Genomic DNA, 20,973 nt, shown 5'->3' on the forward strand with positions numbered 1-20,973 from the left:
CTAAGTCAAATGATTGCACATGATTTTCCTCATTAATCATAATCGAGTCACGCCTATTTGGTTGCGCAAACTGCGGTAATCCCGTTCGTAGCTCTCCATTAAGGAATGCTCGAAGTGCAAGGAATAACTCAGGATCTCCATACAGCTTTGCTATGATCGTGGTTCGGACCTCAGAAGACATGAAGTCCACTAGTTTGGCAACATTCATTGGCGTTTTGCAGGGTGTAGGTCCTTGACTAGGAACTGGTGAGGATGGAATCTCATATTCCTCAATGGGATCAGGTATACCTTCGTTAAACATCCTTTCCAACAAGAAGGGTGTATGCTCACTTTCTGATGTCCCGTCCTCACTCCCTTCTTGGATGATACTAGATATGGCTAACGGTCTATGGTTCATGTGGGGTGGATGAACTTGCGTGGGAAACACTGTGTCATGAATTTTGACCTGCATGGGTTCTGGTTCTAGTTTCCTTTGAGTCTCCTCCACTAAACCTCTTAGATGTTTCACCTGCTCAATCTCGTCTACTGGGTTTGGGTACGTCCCAATCTTCTTTTTACGATTCTTCCCTTTTTGCCCCTGCGGTTTATCTTGGGGGTCTTGGATTAGATTTGGAAACACTTGTGGTGTTTTCAGAGGCTCTTTATGGTTTTCTCTTATTCGGTTTTCATTTGGTTCCATGTTACGGTTTTCTTTGTCGGTCTTTCCCTTTGTGGTATTGGTTCTAGTCTCCATTGTCTCGACTGAATCTGAATCATCCTCGAGGTCATTCATATACACGGGGTCATCTCCTGTTCCTATGTTTGTTTTGGAACTTGGCTTTGAATTTTCCGTATTCTGCGACTTCTTCCTTCGTGTCTTCTTTTTCTTTGCTTGGATAACTGACGCGGTATCTCTCTCTTCGAGGATATGTCCTTGCCCTTGAAGCATGGACCGTGTAATCGCATAAGCGGGTGCGACGGGTGGTATTGGCGATGTCACACTAGCAATTTCGACCAAATTCAGGGGTGTGATTTTAGGCGCATTTGGGTTATAGGGGCATTGGGCAATCAAGTGATCTATGCCACAACGATTACATGTGAGTATTGGCATTGCAGACGTGCTCCCTTGATTCATTTGCATCTGTGCAGCATTCTTTTGCAGCCTAATAGGGCACTCCGCTACTCGATGTGGTCCACCACACTCGTAGCATTGAAGAGGTGGCCTTCTAGCCTGGGTGTTGATATTTTGACCTCTGGATGCGAGAGCAGCAGCTTGATAAACCGGCTTGACTTGTCCCCAACAATCTTCCATGTAGTATATAGGACACTCTTCCAATGTATCAAGTCCGTAGGCAATACTAGTGTCTATTTCCTCCTCACAACCATCTGCATAAGCATTAGATGGCTCGCAACCCACTTGGTTCATAGGGGCGACTCTTGGATGCGGGGGCTGCGGTCCTAGCACAGGAGGTGGTAGCGGTGTAGCTTGTACAACATTTTGAGATCTAGGGACCATGTGTTGCGGTAGTTGCTCAACAGGTGGAGTAGGCATCAATACAAGAGCTCGAGGTGCATCCGTCCAGGCTACAGGTGGTCTATTTGCCATCATACGTTTGATCATTAAACAATCCTTAGCTTGGTGACCATACCTACCACATGCGTTGCAAGTTCCATTAAATTTTACTCTAAACGTAGGGCACTCACTAGTGCTATGTGGACCTAAGCAAATGGAACACCATTGTTGCTCCCTTCTTGGATACATGTGACTATTTTGAGGGGGTCGATTATCCTTAAGAGACTCTTGGATTGCCTTGGTGAGGTCTGTCAAGAATGTCTCAAATACCTTTGGCTCATTGGCAATGGGCTTTGCAGTCATGGGTTCATACTCAATGGCTTGTGAGCTAGTGGATCTCGTGTCAGTAGACACCCTCATGCCTGCTATCATCAAGTTGTCCTCTAATTGGATTGCATTGGCAGTGACATCTTCCCAGGTTGTGATACCTCTAATCACTAGTCCATTATAGATTCCTTCATTCCTCAACCCTCGGATGAATCGATCAAGCAGTTGGTTATTGTTGAAGCGCTCATTTATAGGGCAGCGAGAGTTTAAGTGCTTTAGACGACTAATGAAGTCCCTTACTGACTCTCCTTCCTTACGTTCGGCCTTCTGTAGCTGAGATGCTACACCCCAAAGCACACCTTCTCGTATGTACTCCTTTAGAAACAACCTTCGAAGGGTAGGGTAGATTGTTTTCTCGTCCACCCTTAGGGTTCTATACCAATCTCCAGCCTTCCCACTTAATGTCAAGCTTAATGCATTGCACTTATGTAGCTCGTTGCGTTCCCCTAAGGAATCACATACTTGTTCAAACACTTCAATGTGTTTTCTAGCATCTTCGTCCCCATTGAATTTTTGCGTGAGTTTGGCAATTTGTACTGCCTTACTTCTAAGCTCTCTATCAGATGCGTGACACATATTTTCCGCGATAGATCGACCTATGGTTTGAGCAAACGCTGCCAAGTCACCTATGTGAGGAGGTAGGGCCGTTGGAGGTACTCTTGGAATCATATGTGGGAGAGGAACGGGTACCGGTCTTGGCATATGTGTGGATGATGCAGGATATGGAACATAACCGGGCATAGGTCCACTCGGATAAGAGCTAGGGAGCGGCACTCGAGGAGCATAAGCAAGTGGTACAATTGGAGGTGTGGGGGCCATGTGTGCATAAGGGGCTAGAGGCACATATGGTCGAGGCCCCATATTAGGTACTACGACACTAGGTAGTGGCACTGCGCTAACCGTAGATGTCATAGGTACATTCTCTGTCAGGCTTATCCCTGGAGTGAGCATTGGGTTTTCCTTAATAGAGGGTTGAGCCAAGTTAGGGAAGCTAAAGTTTTCGCTCGGAGGCTCAGATTGCATAGAGACCCCAGGTGAAATGACGTAAGATGGGTCCATGGGGCTCATTAGAGGAGTCTCCATTTGTGATAGAGTAGGCTGTTGAGCCTTGCTCGTATCCAGAAATCTCATGGGGCCAGTTGAGAGTATATTTACCCCTCGGTTTTGCCTTTCTGATTGAATAATGCCATGGATAACATTACAGATCATTTTCTGTTGATCTTCGATGCTCGTGGCACTAGAAGTGGATTGTACAATCTCTATCCATCCTACATGGTAGGCGTGGCCAGAGTGTAGATCCGTCAACACCTCAGTGTGGAGGTCGTATGTCCAATGATCATTAATGAACAATCCTTCTAGAGTCAACGTGTTAACGGTTTCTTGTGAGGTAGAAGCAATGTTGCTCCCCGTGGTTTTACTTGTCACCAACGGTACTCTAGAGGGAACTTCTGAAGGAGGCAGCTCAACAGGGCCTTCTTGGTAAGAAGTTGGTAGGATATCCACATGGACACTCTTTGGGGGTGTGGGGTCCACGTGCGATGTGAAAGGAGAGTCCACTTCCCCACCCCCTTCGTGTGCTTCATTTGCATCAGGTTCCGAGCGAGTAGCTCTACCTAATGTTTCCATGAAACGGCTAAACATACTAGTACTAGGCTGTGGAGCTTCGGGAGGTGCATGGCCTTCTCTCTCAGTGTTTTGGGTAGGGTATGCTTCCATGATTTCTGAGTCGGAGGAGGAATCACTAGCGGCTATTTTAGGGTCTTGGGTGGTGCTACCTTGTGTCCCCGCTGAGAGTCTAGAGCTTATCGTGGATGGGTAATGGGTGTCCGTATGAACAGAGGCACCCTCAATATGCTCGTGTTCTAGCACCCGCCCAGAGCGTAAGTGCATGTGCTTTTGATACCCTAAGGTGTCAAAAAGCTGCTCTAGGAGGCCTTGTGACTAGTTTTTAGCGTGTTTTTTGTTTGTTTTTTTGCTAGATTTTTTAGAGCGTGTCGTGGAATGGGCCGTGTGATAGCTCGAAACGAGCGTATCGGTCAGAGGGTCGTGCCGTGCTTTACAGCCCTCCGTTTGGTCACTCTATGCCCTCGGAATCCCTAAAACTGTCAATTTCCAATAGGGAACTAGGCCCAAACTAGAAAGTCTAAGGGTGCAAGTGGGAAGAGAAAGGAGGAGAGTGGAGGACTTGTCCCACATGCTCTCATTCTCTCTTGAGGGAGTAGGGTATATATATAAGAGTGAGTCTAGTATATATCATAGGACTGAGACCTGGGCCTGGGCTTGGGCTTGGGCTTGGGCTTGGGCTTGGGAAAATGATCCCGATCCCGATCTATCTTTTATACAAACCAACCCGTCCGTTTTAAGAGTCACGTTTTTTATTTTCGAAAAATTTCGCCGCCCGCTCACTCGCGTTTTTAATTTCCGAAATTATGATTATTATTATTTTTTTCAGAATTTTTTTTTTCAAAATTTATTATTATTATTATTTTTTTTAAAATGCAAAAAATACAGAATTTGAAAACGCAGAAATTGAAAATGCAGAAATGCAGAAAATTGAAAAACGCAGAAATGCAGAAATTGCAGAAATTGCAGAAAAAACGCAGAAATGCAAAAAATGCAGAAATTTAAAAAAAACGCAGAAATGCAGAAAATTGCAAAAATTGAAAACGCCGAACTTGAAAATGCAGAAATTGCAGAAATTGAAAAAACGCAGACAATAGCAAAAATTGAAACTTGACAGCAAATGCAGAAAACGCAAAAAACAGAAATCTCCACACACTCCTTCCCTGCCTTTCCTACGATAGAAATTGCACCACAAGGAAGCGTAAAGTGCTAACCGAGCTTAGTGTAGGGCATATCCCGGGCAGCGGCGCCAAAAATGTGCGCTCCTTGCCGCACTGTCGAAGCAAGGGACTTGCCAATACACCGTATGCGAGCCACAAACGGCTCCAAGCACACAACAAGCCTAAACTAGCAAGCTCAAGAAAACAAAGGGTGTGTCACTCACCGCTCTACGCTCGCCTTCGTGGTGGATTCCTCGCCGCGATGAAGAAGAAGCTGCAGTCGTGCCGCGCTCAACCGCTTCGCCGCCGTCGTGCCTTCGTAATGCTCGATCGCACACACACTCTCCCTCTCTCTCTCTCTCTCTCTCACACACACACACACACACACAAGGAGGTGAAGAAGAAGAAGATGGAGATGGAGCAAGAGCACTCTTCAATTGCACAAATGAGAGAATGAGTAAAAATTAGGTTTAGTTGGCTTTTATAGGAGCTCACCCCATTCACACTTGGGCGCCCATGCTTAACCAACTAATCCCTTGAATGTCCAAGTTAAAGTGCGCCTCTCATCGACGATCACTCTACCTTTCCCTATTGGTCCGACAAGCCCGGTACCTGACTCTACCAAATACATAATACACGTCCATCGTAGACGATAGGGTGTCCGTGTGCCGTGAGGGTTAACAAGGACACACTGGAAGAGGAGAAGCTACGTTATGCACCCAGGCTAAACGTGCGTATTACTGGACTCCCAGAAGGGGCTTCACCTGATTCAGATGTGCAGGAGTTTTGTCGGAGCATGGGATACACGACCATGCCATTCACACGGGTCTGGAGGGCAGGGAAAGATGCAACTAGATCTAGAGCTCTTATTTTACAGATGCAGTCTCAGGAGGACAGAGTTGCTTTCTTTCGAAAGCGAGCCATACTACGTGGGAGGCCCAGCGAGACCATATCTATGGATGAGGACTTGACCAGGATGCAAATTGAGCATAGGAAAGCATGCATGCCCCAGATCCTACAGGCCAGTAGGGAGGGCAGAAAGGCCTTCTACCGTGATGGTAGGGTCTTTATCGATGGTCGCCCTACTAAATAGGGCCACGTGGCCTATGAGACATCAGTACCACCGGAGATATTGATTAGAGGAGTAGTATGGAACTGCAATGGCTCTCTATGGACGCGGCCAGACATGCTAGAGGAGGTCATGGAGGGGCATGATTTCATATGTATCACAGAGACTCATGAGAGCCTGGAGAGGGGACTACCTCGTATTACCGGATTCCAGTGGGAGTCAGCTTTCAGGCATACTACACGCCAGAGTACAGCTAGAGGGTCGGGGGGAGTGGCTATTTTATTTAGACATACTCTACAGAGTCACATTCAGATCATGAGCAGGGATGAGGAGGCTAGATATATATGGGTACGTCTAGAGATATCACATCAGAGATGGATTTATCTAGCCATTTGCTATTTTCCTCCATGTGGATCTAGATACGTGGGTCAGGAGGGTGCTGGACAGGTCAGAGATAGTGACTCCCCATACGCGTCTCTATCGGAGGATATCCTACATTACTCCACACTCGGAGAAGTCTTCCTCATGGGGGACTTCAACGACCGCACCCAGACCAGACAGTGTGGGATATATGACATGGAGCAGCCCGATATTATGAGGACTCTTGACCCGGAGGAGATGGGGATCGACAGATCTTCAGACGACACAGGCCAGGATACCACAGGATATGGTAGATACCTTCTAGAGTTGGGCAGTAGACATCATCTCGTTATTTATAACGGGATGCATCGATGGTCAGATTCTACCGGACTGACTTGCTTCCCACATGGAGGAGGGGGGAGCACTGTGGATTACATCTTGGGACCTCTATCTGCTGCACACTTATTACAGTCATTCAGTATTGAACGCTGCCCACTGGGAGCTGACCACACCTTTCTTAGCTTTGCACTCTCATCCTCCGTCTCACTTGACACTCCACCTCCTACACACTCACACCACGATCCACTTTACTCATGAGCTCTCACATGTCTACATTGATCATCTCCACTCACGCTTGCTCTCCCTTGACCCTCATGCCCCACTCGACACACTTACCACACAATTCACACAGATTCTCCATGATTCAGCTCTTCATAGTTTTCCTCATAGCACTCACACACACCCATCTCGAGTGGGGTCTATGCCACAGAATGGCTGGTATGATGATGATTTCCGGGAGCCCCGCAGAGGTCTTCGCGCAGCAGAGGCTCGTGGCGAGATCACACACAGACAGGCACAGAGGCGCATGCAGTCCCTTATCCGCCGTAAAAACGGGAATAGGAAGAACGCCAGTATTGGGAGTTATATCACTTGCTCATGAGTAGAGATAGTGGAGAGGCCTAGCGACGCATCCGCGAGCGAGGGCGCTCGACACCTATACATGATCCTCACCTTTGGCATGATTATGCAGAGCGCCTCTACCAGATACCAGGGCAGCCACCTATACCCACACCACAGAGACCACGGCCGATTACAGCATCATTCTTTACATCTCATATGGTGAGCAGAGCCATCTCACACGTCCAGCATGGACGAGCCAGAGATCAGTCTGGATTACAGGCAGAGCATTTGATTTATGGGAGAGATACCCTAGCACCACTTATTGCTCACCTCTTCAACAGGGCTCTAGTAGAGGGATTCCCGGACTCGTGGACAGAGCATACCATTGTGCCTATCCACAAGTCAGGGGATGTTATGGACCCGGGCACATATCGCACTATAATGATAGGGCCCATGCTGGCCAAGTTATATGGAGCAGTATTGGAGGAGGCATTGAGCACTCTAGCCGAGACGGAGGGTCTTAGAGCTCCAGGCCAGGCAGGATTTCGGCGGTCTTTCTCTACCATAGACCATATCTTCACTCTTAGATGTCTGATTGATCAGACGCGAGTGAAGAAGAGGAGATTGTATTGCTGCTTTGTGGACTTCCGCAAAGCTTTTGACACAGTACCTAGAGAGAGGTTATTCAGACGACTGATGGATCTGGGTGTGGGTGAGGAGATGATTTGGGGGATATATGCATTGTATGAGCATGTTTCTGGCAGAGTCAGATGTCCAGGAGGTATATTAGACACTCTTCTTAGCACCATTGGGGTGAAACAGGGGTGCCCTCTTTCACCTACACTATTTGGACTCTATATTGATGAGATTGTGGACTTCATTCAGCACAGAGGAGGAGATGGAGTGGAGATAGGCGGGGCTACAGTACACATATTGCTCTACGCGGATGACATAGTGCTAGTAGTAGAGTTTGCTGAGGGGCTACAACGACATCTTTGAGCGCTTGATGATTTTTGCTTACAACGAGGGCTTTCGGTGAACCTTGGTAAAACCAAGGTTCTTATCTTTCATACTTCAGCACAGGTCAGGAGGCAGAGTGCATTTATAGCAGCAGGAGGGAGCATTGAGATTACAAGGTCATATGTTTACCTTGGCGTGACCTTCACAGCAGCATCAAGGGCATTCTCGATGGCACAGGTAGCTAGAGACAGAATCACTACAGGGTATTCAACACTGGCATTGATGGAGAGACAGTGCTATCATGCACACTTTCAGGAGCCCCGTACAAAGGGGTGGTTGTTTGATACACTGGTCACACCAGCACTTATGTATGGGGCTACGATATGGGGACCAGGGCTAGCTGCTTCTGTATGGACTCTAGTGGAGCGACCACAGATACTCATGATCTCTAGACTCATTCGCAGTAAGCCCTCAGTACCACATGACATCATTCGAGCCGAGCTTGCTGCACCACCTATGCTGGTTGAGGCACTTTTTCAGACTATATGCATGCTGCACAGACTTCAGAGCATGGACAGAGATCGTATTGCATACGGAGCCTTCTCGGCATCACAGGACATGGCATTTGTAGGGGATAGGACCTCATGGTATGCTCAGACACGGGATTGGTTTTCTTCTCAAGGACTGGATATTGATAGACTGCCGCCACTACAGTACGACACTCAGGCCCCCACCTATTCCCTCACACGATCTGAGAGGAATAGGGTCATTAGACAGGAGATATGGCACACCTACATTTAGAGGACATGGGTTGACCCAGGACATGAGCTACCATCGAAAATGCTACATTACCGCGAGCATTTTCTATAGCTATCAGAGCAGGGGTTCATTGAGACCCCCTTATACATGCAAAGATATATGCCACATCACCTTCGGGTGGCCATTGGGCAGCTTAGAGTGTCCTCGCACCACTTGGAGATTGAGAGGGGCAGAGCCAGAGGCATACCCCCGAGATAAGCGTATATGTCCCATTTGTCATATAGAGGTGGAGAGCGAGGAGCACTTCATGGTGAGATGCCCAGCTTACTCAAAGCTCAGAGTTCAGTTTGTCATAGAGGATACACTCCAGCAGTGTATAGCGAGGAGTGACCAGATCCAGCTAGGCCGCTTCCTGACCACTGCTTTTAGCATGCGTGAGCACATTCTACAGCCACTACAGCAGGGAGGTGCGAGTACACAGTGGACTATTACATAGTTCTTCCAGCGAGAGGTGTCTAGCCAGAGACCTCCGACTCACACGAGCGGGCTCACGCTTCAACAGGCCGACACCCAGAGAGCGCGTCGTAGACCACGAGTCCCTGGCTATCTGAGACGGCGACCACATCACGACGAGGTATTGAGGATACGGGCACTACATCAGCACCACCTGGAGATGAGGTATGCATCTACGCATTGGACCACCAGGCTGCAGGAGGCTCTTCGACCACCCTCCCCTATGTATGACATTCTCCACCCACCCCCTATAGTATGCTTTTAGCGAGACATTGCCCACCATCATGTGGCCTTGTATTATATTGTGTAGTCATTTTCTGCTGTGACAGAGCTACACACATGTGCCTATACTGCTATGCTGCACACATAGGGTAGCCACTATCCGTGGAGTCGGAGCTACCACCCACTCTCATACTCATTCACAGTAGGCACAATCGGTTTATTCTTTCTTTTCTCTCATTTTACCGACACCCAGATCACCACTTTTGTATATGATTTGGTCTCATAGGCCAACTTTGGCCTTTAGTAGACGTAAATAAAGCTTTCTCTCTCTCTCTCTCTCTCTCTCTCTCTCTCTCTCTCTCTCTCTCTCTCTCTCTCTCTCTCTCTCTCTCTCTCTCTCTCTCTCTCTCTCTCTCTCTCTCTCGTGCACACTGATCGACCGAGCGACCGAGCTAGATCTTTAAGGTCTCTTGGAATAGTTTCCTACGACGTTAAAACTCTCTTCTTCTTCTTCTTCTTCTCTCTCTCGTGCACATTGATCGACCGAGCGACCGAGTTAGGGAGATCCAAATGCCCACGACTGCGGAGGACTAAATATCATCGACGGAGGCTGCATCAGAGGATTTGGATCACTTTGGCCCCACATGCACGACGCCCAGTCAGACTATTGACCATGGAGGAGATTGATGAGATCCGCCAGCGATCGATGCTGGATCTCTTGTGATCTAGCTATCCCAACTAGCTGCTTAGTTCACACCTACCAGTTTAGGATTCCATAGTATTTTATTTTGTCATGTTGTTACTCTGACTTTGTATCAGATCCACCACATTGTAACTTTCTGGTCTCATTGGTCACTTTGGCCTTTTGAAGACGTTAATATAACATTTCATTTCGTTTCATCTCTCTCTCTCTCTCTCTCTCTCTCTCTCTCTCTCTCTCTCTCTCTCTCTCTCTCTCTCTCTCTCTCTCTCTCTCTCTCTCTCTCTCTCTCTCTCTCTCTCTCTCTCTCTCTCTCTCTCTCTCTCTCTCTCTCTCTCTCTCTCTCGTCCTCGTTGCACATGCTCATCTCACTTTAGCTTGGCCTCATCTCGCTTTGGCTTTGGCGGTCATCTTGCTCTCCCCCTCATGTAGCTCTCACTTTTGCAGCCATGTCTTATACTCCCATCACCATGGTTTACACTCCCATGTCTTTGTTGGTGCAGCCAACAAAGTAGTATTTGGTCGCATTGAGCGCTCATCCTGAGTTATCACCGTAAATCACTTCCGTTGCACATTACATGCGTCTTGAGGGGTGTGATGTACATTAAGGGATGTCTTAGTAGGTTCCTTTTACTTCATAAGAGTTCCTTTTGCTTCATAAGATATGCAAATCACTTCAGAGTGATATTGATTGAGGGTTTTGTGAGTGACGACAGAGAAAGAAGACTAACGCTAGATTGGGGTCCCAAACCTCCCTCCAAGGGTCCCTCTCTCTATCACTAGAGAGGTATTTGCCTCCGATAGCACAAATGCTAATACATTGGATCTAGATGATGAGATGTTGATGGGATTTGGTTGTGGATGCTTGGATCTGCGAGGCTAAGGGCTGAAAACTGAAAACGCTAGGCTTGAAGGCTGAAATCTGAAATCGTTGAGTGATATACAAGCTGAGGATAAAAACATTAAGTTTGAGGGTGTTTCCAAAAAGCCGGGTGACAGGAAACGCCATGAGTGTTGATGGTTGAAAATGCTAGAGGTTACTGCTGCCTTTGGCCTGGCATCTAAACATATGCCTCTATGGGGGGGTCTTATATACCATCTGAAAGCTGGGTCGAGCAGTCAGATGTCAAGCCCCACGACTTCATAAAATAATGTTGAACTGTCACTTATTAATAAGCTAAAGAATCCTTAATAAGAGGTGCTTCCCATGCAACTAACTACCTAGGCATGATATTATACTAGACTATCTTCCGAGTGCCTACATATAGCAAACACCGGATGTGCTCATGTGCAATAAGAGAGTATGCAACTACGCTAAAGTGCATACATGCACGTCCTATGTACTAGCTCACAAAGGTGTCATAACACTTCCTAGGTCGTCCTTAACCCTAGGTGTAGGAGTTACAGCTTGTCCACATGCACATAAGGTTGTACCCTAGTGATAGGTGTAATGGTGATGTTGTACCCTAGTGCCGCTAGAATTGCATCCATTTGTGGTCCCATTTCTTCAAGCGTAATTCCTAGTTGAGCTACCCATTCCGGTGAAATTGGCCCTAGCTTCTCCATAAAAAAATATTAAGGCCTCTTGATCTTGTACTTTGTCTCACGCTTTGCAGAGCTTGGTACTCTCATCCCCATGGCCTAAGGTCTCCCCACAAAATCCATAACAAGTCCTCTGCCTTTGTCTTTTCTTTCTTTGCTTGCTCATCTGTCGCTTCAAAACTCTTTGGTTTATCCTTTGGCTTCTACTTCGATTCTTTCTTTGGACACTTAGCTAGAATATGTTCAACTTCTCCACAACCACAACACTTGCCCTCTTTGAAGTATTATGCACGTTGCTCTACTGTCAACTTAGGCCCTATGGATTTCTTCTACTTCTTGCCTTTCTTCTTCTCCTTGAAAAAGTCTTTCTCAGATGACTTGGACATTGGCTTGCCCGTTGCATAAGTCAAGGAGCCTCAATGCATGGAGAGATTGTCTATCGCATGTTCCATGAGTTGTTAAATGCTCTTGAATTTTTGTGTCAAATAGTATTGTTGGATCTATTTGAGTAATCCACAACAATAACGCTCCATCTGCTCTAAAAAAGAGACCTTCCAACAAAAAGAAGCAAGCGCCAAAAAGATACCCCAAAAACATTGACTAGCTTTTATTGACGTTGTGTGCATCAATGTACAATTGTAATGGAAATGGCCTATGAACTTTGAGAATAGCGGAATTAAGAGAATTAGAGTGAGCCTTTTTGTAAGACTACTTTGAGAACATAGAGGGTGAACTTAATTAGCGGTAGCAACATAACCATAGTACTTAATTAACTTGGCATGAATAATACTTTTACAAGAGAGAGAGAGAGTTTAGAGAACTTGACAACAGTTGAGGATCAGATTTATGTGAAGCCGGTCCCCCTCCAATGGGCTTTTGTGTTATAGATTCTCCCATCAAGAGAGACTTGGTATAATACAATCTTTGTGTTACTTGTGACCTAGGTGATACAATGAAGATGGAAAGCTTCATGCATCATGATCATAACTTAGACTTTGTAAAAAGCATTAACCATCCCTAGTCTCAGTCCCAAGGCCTCAAACACCTTCAAAGGTGGAGAGAGCTAGTGGGGAATGAGGGTAGGAAAGAGAAAGAAGAAACATTCATAGGAGAAAGAAATGGTTTCTCACTTATCATCGCTCTTCTGCTTAGCATACATAATAGCATAGTAATGAAGATGGAGAAGATGGCAAGCTTAAGCATTGGAGCATGGCTCTTGGTTGGATTTGCATTCCATAGCCAAGAGTGTTGGTGTAGGCTCTCAACTTCTCTACCAACTTGGAGAAGGAGATGAAGCTCTTGCACTTTACAGACCCGCACACACACACACACACACACACACACACACACACACACACACACACACAGTATAAACCCCCCAAGCTAGCCCCCTCCTTGCTTTGGTCGACCCCCTCTTCTAGCACCATCTTACACTTGATTGGACCTCCTCAAACCTGGCCAATCACATGCTTAGTGCATATCAAGCAAGTATGCTAGCCTTGGGACAAGTGTCCCCCTTTCCCCTTTGAGAGAGGACTTGATAAATGCATAAACAATTAATCGAATTAACTAAGTTATCATTGGACCCCTTGGGAGGCTAACCAATAGGCTGTGTGTGCTCTCTCTAGCTCCTACAAAGAGGGCTCGCCCCCTCATGAGTAGGGATATCTTTGACTCTTTGAACACCTTACCCCCTCAAGCACCTTAGTCATGGAGCACCTTAGCACCTTAGTCATTAAGCACCTCAAGCACCTTAGCCATCAAGCATGAGAAGCACCTCAAGCACCTTACTCAGGAAGCACCTCAAGCACCTTAGTCAGCAAGCACAACAAGCACCTCAAGATTGGGCCGGGTTCCCACCTCAAGCTCAACCCTAGCTTGCCTAAGGTCAAAGGACTTTAAACACTAACCTTTGGAGGTATTTAATGAAGCTAACCCTAAGGACTTTAAGCTCCATTAGCTAGCCTTGCTCTTTGACATGCCATCTCTCATTTGGACCCCTTTACCATTGGCCCCATGTTGAGATAGATATTTAAGAACGTGTCTATATTCTAACCCTTGTTGCCGTTTGTTCTCCCATATTAAATGGTCAAGTTTAATGTGAGAAAATCATTTGGGTTGGTTAGATATTAGATTTTATGACAACAATTCTTGATTTCCTTTTGTTGCAGGATGAGTTTGATGCCAATGTGTATCAAGCAAAGACACTGTTGAACGCTTGCTTGCTTGAGCAAAGCTACCTCGATCACCATGAGTAGTGAAAAAGTTGGATTGTGACTAGGGCTAAAAGAGTCATTAAATGAAGAGCTCAGCGAGCGCATGATATCGTATTGATGCTCTGCTCCACCCCTAGGTTTTTGATTGTCTCCTTGCCCTTCTTCATGCCTCCCTACAACCCTCCTCTACTGACAGTCCCTTTTCCCTCCCCCCTGGGGGGTCTCTCCATGGCATTGCATGACACCCTCTGCAATGGATTCACTTCCAACCCCTTAATCTCGTATGCAACTCCCATGGCATCCTCAAAAGCAGCCTTGCCAAATCGATCAGTTCCAGTGCAGGTTAATATCCATCCCTCAGGCACCAACCCGGTGCAAACCCAATTGCTTCCAACAGGAGAACCTATCGAGCCTAACCTAGCATCCTCCAATGGGGTAGCCCATACTCTCTTCCATGCATCACATGCAAGAAGCACAGCTCAACCCTGCCAGGGATCCATGTGACTATCCCACCTATGTCTTATGCAAGCGATAAGGGGTCCCCAGGACAGATTCTTTGACCCTCCTTTTTTACCTACCCAATCGAGTGTACTAGGTAAGAACTTCTTGTCACCAATGTTTCAACACAATTTTTGGAACATGCATGAAGGAATACCTCATGGGAATACTAAGCAAATTCCAAGGCATTTCATCAGGAATCCCCATCTTCCCCCTCCAGACTAGTTTGAGGCTACTCACAACAGTTCTCATGGAAGATTATCTTCCCAAAATGCACCCCCTTCCCCTAATTGTGTGGAATCTCAACTAGCTTCCAAAGAGGCTGATTGTGTAACCATTAACACACAGGATTTGAATTCATGGTTTAACCAACTCATAGACCGGGTGGTTATTGGCCTCTGTCATGGCCCAAGACCATTCCTGGAAGCTTTGAAGAATTGGGTTGCTACCAATTGGGAAAACGGGAACTTATTCCCACAACACATCCAATATCTTCCCAACTATTACTACCTATTCTTCTTTGACGATGCAAATAATGCTCTACAAGTAATTACAAAAGGCCAATGGATAATAATAGACACCCCTATCTTCTTCTTTAAGTGGTGCAAAGGTTTCAACCCAAAGGGGGAAAAGCCTTCCAAGGCACCTGTATGGGCGGATTTCCTTGACCTACCTATGGAATAGTACCCATGGCTTAGGAACATAGGAGGGGTTATAGGCAAGGTGTTAGGGCAAAAATCCAAGGGTGGGATTAACCCCAAATGGGACCCCTAGCTACTCATAGGTGTAGACCTGAACAAAGACCCTAAGACAAAAGTCCCTAAGATGAAAGGTGCTTTTAACAAGGACATCTTATAAATGAAAGATTTCCCAACTCTCCAAAGAGAGAAGCAACATCAACAATCTGAAAAGGCTCATAAACCAAAAAACTCAAGGAAATTCCAACAGGTCAATAGGAGAAACTCAAGCAGAATTAAAGAAGGAAACCAGGATTGAATCAAAATGCTAGGTTGAGTCTGCCCTTGATCTCTGGAGTCATGACAGAAACTCAATACACTGAAATTTCTGTTGATGTATGCTCGTTCGTGTGTGTGTGTGTGTGTGTGTGTGTGTGTGTGTGTGTGTGTGTGTGTGTGTGTGTGTGTGTGTGTGTGTGTGTGTGTGTGTGTGTGTGTGTGTGTGTGTGTGTGTGTGTGTGTGTGTGTGTGTGTGTGTGTGTGTGTGTGTGTGTTGTGTTTGGAGCATATATTAGTTCGAAGTTCTACATCCACTATTGGGCACTGACAACGTTGTTGTGGTATTTAGTCAATACTATGCATGATGAAGCTGATGGTCATATTGTCTTGTGGTTGACTACCATGGGTTTATACCTTGCACTTTCCTTTAAGGGTGAATCTGAGCTTATCTTGGATTCATCTACGTATATATAACTATTTTGATGTTTTGTTGGAAGATGTTTTGAACCTTTCTCTGTACATTTTAGACATTCCCAAACAATCTGACAAGGATAAGACACCAAAAAAGGGACATAATGTGCCCCCACAGCTCCAACATTCAGACCCAAGACAATCAGGTCCCTCTAAAAAGTCTTGCTGATAAAGCCAAAGGCACTTCAGACTCTCAAAGTGAAGGGGAGTATATCCAAAGCTCTCAACATGGGCACCATGACATAACAAAGGAAGAGTTGCAATTCGCCAAAGAACTTGAGAAGCAAGATAGAAAAAAAAAAGCTAGAGATGACAAGTTCACCAGCACCATCTGTTGACATCCTAATGGCCCAAGCTGAAGAAGAAACTCTATCCAAATTTCAAGTACCCAAATCCAAAAGGAAGGTAGAAAAATCTTCTGACCCAAATAGAGCCTCAGTATCTATGGCTAAACCTAGTAAAATATTGTCAAAATGAAGTGTCCTAACCTAAAATAGATTACTCTCAACTGTAAAGGCTTAACAGGTCTAGCAAGACCCATGGATATCAAAAATTGGATTCTTGACCTTTCTCTACATCGTGACTATATATGTTTGCAGGAACTTGAATCAATTGGAAAATACTAGGAGATCAATCTCGCAGACTAGGCTCTGGCTATAAATGTCATACAACCAACCATGCTAATGGAAGAGGTGGGCCAGCTATTGGAATTGCTAACAAGTGGGCTAACCTCATTACCAACTCTCAAATATTAGAGAAACGCTTTTGGGTTTCTGTCACATTGTTTGAGCTTATTAACTACGTTGTTGTGAGTGTTTATGCTCCTAACTCCCTAACTGAGAGATTTTATTGTTGGCACGAATTGGCATTTACCCCAAAATATTCTAATTGCAAGGATTATAATATGGTAGAAAAAAGAGCAGACATATCAAGATCGCTTGGATAGGTGATTTCAGGGTCTGAAAAAACTCAGTGGGTTGATATGGTTGATGCTTTAAACTTGCTAGATGTATCTAAGGACTCTAGTTTCACTTGGAACAATAACCATCTTGGAGAATGCTTCAGATCTTCCAAGTTAGAGAGAATTTATATGTCATTTAATTTTTTTATAGGATCATTCATTGGTCAATGCCTTCTTGATGCTCTCTTATCATAAAACTATATTGTTTGATCTATTGAGGGCAGATTCTGCTTTTAAGGCTGGTTGGCCTCACCTAGACCAAACCTTGTTTAATATTCAGAGTATAAAAGAGAAAATCAAATGCATTATGCATGAGTCATTCCATATGCATCAGTCTCCTACTAAAGCATGGGAAGTCTCTTTTTAAAAGATTCAAAAAATTCTCACTAACTATAAAAGACTAGTTAAGGAAATAAGAGCAAAACGAAGGATGATGGTATTAGATGAGATTTCTCTTTTAGAAAAATCTTTGACCGGTGTTGATCACCCTCCTGCCACGCTTACTGAGCTTAGGGTTTCACTTAGGCAGGAAGAGTTCCTGGAAGCAAACAATGCCCTTGCTTTCACTAGAGAATTCTGGGCTTGCAAAATAGACATACCAACAGAGGCTATGTTTCAGGTTTTTTTTTAAGGCTAAAGACTTTATCCATCCCTTGAAAGATAAAGCAGGTAACCTGGCTAAGTTGTAAAAGGATAATCTTACCATAGCCAGACAGTTATTTACCAATATATTCTCCAAGTCTACCAAAAGAGATTGGAATTCAAGAAGCAAGGGCACAAATAGCCCTAATCAGAGGGAAAATTGTGACCCCAAAGTGGCACAAACCTTTGGATCATCCTGTCTTTGAAGGGGAGCTCAGAGAATCTATTGATAACTTCAAGGCTGGTAAATCCCTTGGACTGAATGGTATACCTAATGAATGTCACATTCTATACAAGGATTTGCCGACACCTTACCTCCTTTTGGTGTGGTAAGAAAGTATTAAAAAGGGAGCTCTACTTGCCTTTGTCAACACTGGGGTGGTCAAACTCCTCCATAAAAGAGGTAACAAGGAGGACCTCAGCAATTGGAGACCCATAACATGTCTGAAATCCTTTTATAAAATATTTTCTCTTTCCTTTTCTTGATACCATCATATCTTCATGGGAAGGAATGGAGCATGCAACTGAATTAGATCAAGAATTTTTGTTCTTGAAAGTTGACTTTGACAAGGCTTATGATAGAATAGAATGAGACTTTATTCTCCAATCTCTATTTGACATGGGCTTTGGTAAAAGATTCATCGGATTTGTGCATGCATTGTTTGGTAATGCTTATGCTCAGATTGCCATAAATGGGGATCTAACAGACTATAGTACCCTTAGAAGATCTGTCAGACAAGGTTCCCCTTTGCTCCTCTGCTTTTTGCAATTGTGTCAAATGATGTGGATGGCTGGTTAGAAAACAAATGCAAATTGGAAAGCTTAAAGGAATTAAAATAGTTGGCTTAGATGTAGATCTATGCCTGCAAATGTTTGTTGATGATACTAATGGCGTGTGTAAAGTGGACCAAGAATCTATAGATGCTTTTATGAAATGCCTAAACACTTCCTGTCTAGAAAGTGCGTCCCAAATAAATCACCATAAAACATGTGTCAAAGATTCTAATGGTAAAATCCCCTACTCAATTACTATAGTTTGCTGCCAAGAAATACCATGGTCAAGCTTTTAGATTTTTGGGGATTTCCATGGGCTTCAAGGTTTCCATGTCACAAAAATGGGATTGGGTCTTAGATAACTTTAGAGAGAATTTATTTAAGTGGCTTTCCCTCCAGTTCACTCTATCAACTAGAACCTTTGTTGTCAACCATTACCTGCTCCCTCCTTTAATCTATTTTCTTTCTTGTATGAAACCTTCAAAAACCCAGGTCAATCAATTTATTTCCCTAGCAAGGATATTTCTTTGGGGTGGCTCAAAACGTACTCAAAAACTTCCCAAGAAGATTTTTGCCCAAGGTTTCCCGTGATGCATTAAAGAAATTAAAAAGATGACTAAGATTTTTGACTTCATGTAGTCACTATTATGTATCATTTTTGCCATCACAAGTTGTAACAATTTCAATGTTTATGCCAATCCAAGAACTACCGACTTGTCAATTTTTTGTGAGGTAGTGATGCAATGTTGAAAGAGACTGCAATACCCATGGCAAAGTCCATTTTCATGTTGGTTGCACCGACACGTCTATTGATGGCAGCTAGAGACATGAGTGGACTGTGAAGCTATATGTGTGACTTTTGCTTGCAAGCTAGTAACATAAGAACTTCTTTCCTCCCTTTTGTAGGTCTATTCTTAACTTGCAAATAGATTAGAGACGAAGAACGCTAAGGTGCAAAGGTTGCATGAGAATTGCGGTGTGTGATTGTAGGTGCAACCTACTCAAGGCTTTGCAAGAATATTGCTTCCAGCGCTATGACAAGGTATTCACAAGCAAGAAGAATCATACGAGGGCTATGCAAGCTCCAAATTACGAAGAGGGTGGGCTCTAAGAGGACCTCTTTATTTGCCATTTTAAGGGAGTCAAACCTTAGTATTAAGAAAGCAATCAAGGGACTACTTTTGAATTCAAACAGGCAAAACAAGTACTTTATTTGAATTCAAAATTTTCCCCTTGCACACATGGCGTGCACCTATTTTTCAAAATTTTAATCACCTTCATAATCTCATGGCAAATAAAGAGGCCCTCCTAGATCCCATCCTCTTCCTAATGCAAAAGCAGCTATACGTTACATGTATAGTGCGGCATGTTTTCTATGGGTAGCCAATGATTATTTGTAGGTCTTGGTTTGTTAAGGTTTTGACAAAACTGGGTCTGTGGGTGATGGCATGGGATCGTGTTCCAACATGTCACTCTCCTTGCCTTGAACATCCAAGTGATGCTTGGCTAGAGAGAGAGAGAGAGAGAGAGAGAGAGAGAGAGAGAGAGAGGGAGAGAGATGAGGCTGTATCTAGAGGAGTGGATCCATTGGCTTCATGGACACGTTATCGATTGAACCTGGTTCTTAGATTACCCTTAGGGAGAGTTCTTAGAGGATGGGATAGAGGCAGATCATGGTAAGGATTTGCTTTTGTGTTTTGTGAAAATAATGCTATAACTTTTGTTGAATGTGATAAATTTTTGTTACAGTGGCCAATTAGCCTGAGCATTCTCTTTGCCCAAAAACAAGCAAGCAGACAAATGGGAGAGATACTACATCGAATACAAAAGGTAAAGAGCTTGCAAGAAGTGGCAAGAAGAGGGAAAGGATCACGGTAGATGAGTCATAGGAGGAATCAAAAGAAGAGGAGGATGAGAGAGAGAGGAGAAAAGGAAGGGAGAAGGATACTCCAAAAACGACAACTTCGATCGCCACACATACTCCAAGCAATCGAGGCCCTCCAGGTAGCTGAGCCCCTCCAAGGTGTCAATGGAGAGCCCCTCAACTCAGTAGGAGGTTGAGTATCATGTGAAGGCATTGGATGGTATGGTTAGGGAGGGACCATATTATAAATTATAGCCTTTCTAGAGAATTTAGCTTATAGAGGGTGATACTTAGTAGCAAGGTTGTATGTGCAATCTCTATGCACTTGGATATTGACATCTTTCCTTAATCTTTCTATTCAAGCCAATATTAATCATTAGTGATATGAGCTTGAAAATCATATGAGCACCCTCACATAAGTTTCTTAACCAACTTTCATGCCCGAAGTCATTAGAAGGGTCCCATGTGTATAGCGCATTTGGTTTTCTTCATGTCTTTGTAGAAGTTTGTGAGACATTAGAACCAAAAATAGCTAAAAAGGGATTGTTTGCTAATCACTTGATTAAAGAATAGGCAAAGAGAATGTTGATACATATTAAAATATGACATTTAGTTTTCCTTAACTTTAGCTTTTCTTAGATGGTTTTGGCTAGAAACATTTGAGTGGCCTTCTATTTTGTTAGAAACCAGTAAATCTATGGGCAGTTTGGTCATTTTTGAGGATAACATAAAAGCTTAAGCATAGAGTATAAGGTTGTTTTTTACATTTTCGAGAACTTTAAATCGTTTTATGCTGTGATGGGCACTAAAAACTAGACCAATAATGAGGAAACATGAACTACAGAGGTTTTTACATTACCCTTTATTTTTTCAAAAGTATAGTTTTCTTGACAATTTTTTTGTC

General features: G+C 44.3%; 2 pseudogenes; both read left to right on the forward strand.

Moving 5' to 3' along the window:
* Positions 1–5,848: 5,848 nt before the first annotated feature.
* On the forward strand, positions 5,849–7,604 carry LOC147450510 (uncharacterized; annotated as a pseudogene).
* Positions 7,605–7,711: 107 nt separating this feature from the next.
* Positions 7,712–9,488, forward strand: LOC147450511 (uncharacterized; annotated as a pseudogene).
* Positions 9,489–20,973: the final 11,485 nt, after the last annotated feature.

The sequence above is a fragment of the Adiantum capillus-veneris genome, chromosome 9 (assembly GCF_014529385.1).
Source record: "Adiantum capillus-veneris isolate H3 chromosome 9, ASM1452938v2, whole genome shotgun sequence".
NCBI lineage: Eukaryota > Viridiplantae > Streptophyta > Polypodiopsida > Polypodiales > Pteridaceae > Adiantum > Adiantum capillus-veneris.